Source organism: Austrofundulus limnaeus, unplaced genomic scaffold, assembly GCF_001266775.1.
Source record: "Austrofundulus limnaeus strain Quisiro unplaced genomic scaffold, Austrofundulus_limnaeus-1.0 Scaffold1037, whole genome shotgun sequence".
NCBI classification, from domain to species: Eukaryota; Metazoa; Chordata; class Actinopteri; order Cyprinodontiformes; family Rivulidae; genus Austrofundulus; species Austrofundulus limnaeus.
The window spans coordinates 16,170-17,194 of record NW_013953439.1 but is presented as its reverse complement, the minus strand read 5'-3'; positions in this window follow the sequence as shown (position 1 = coordinate 17,194).

Genomic DNA, 1,025 nt, shown 5'->3' with positions numbered 1-1,025 from the left:
TCTAAGTTTTTGGTTGACTGTCTAAGTTTTTGGTTGACTGTCTAAGTTTTTGATTGACTTTCTAAGTTTTTGGTTGCAAAACATAAACTTTTGGTTGAATCTCAAACTTTAGGTTGACGCTTTAAGTTTTTGGTTGACTAAGATTTTGGTTGACTGTCTAAGTTTTTGTATGACTTTCTACGTTTTTGGTTGAACTCAAAAAAGATTTGAACTCAGAAATCACAAACTAGGGTAGTGGCGCAGGGAGAAGAGAAGCCAAGCTTGTGATCGGAAGATAGCTGGTTCAACTCCAGGTGTTGCACGTGTGTTCACATGTGTGATAGGTTAAATGCAGAGACTTAAAAGAGACCTACTATGCTGATGTGCTTTTATGCTTTTACTTAAAAGCATAATAGGTCTCTTTTAAGTCTCTGCATTTAACCTATCACACGTGAACACACATGCAACATGGAGACCATCCTGGAGTTGAACGGGCTACCTAGGCTAAAAGAGACCTATTATGCAAAATTCACTTTTTAAAGGTTTTTTTTTTTTTACTCAGCTTTGGCAAATAGGCTTTAACAAGGCTTTAATAATCCTTCTCGATCCCTAGTCTCTCACTCTCTGGTCCAACACTCTACCCACTGTGCTATAGGAGGCTTACTGTAAAATGAGCTGCACATTACACAACGACACCGTGATGGCTTTTTATACGGAGGAGCAGCTTCACCTGGGGTTTGCTAGGTAAGAGGCTGAACGCAGGTTCTGGTGGGTTGTCGTACAGCTTGTGACATCATAAAATGTATAAAACTTGTCATTAATATACATTAAAATACATTTACTTAGTAAATATGCCCTTGGGTGCATGTTTTTGGTCCTGTGATTTCTGAGTTCAAATCTTTTTTGAGTTCAACCAAAAACTTAGAAAGTCAATCAAAAACTTAGACAGTCAACCAAAAACGTAGAAAGTCAACCAAAAACTTAGAAAGTCAACCAAAAACTTAAAACATCAACCAAAAGTTTGTGATTCAACCAAAAGTTTATGT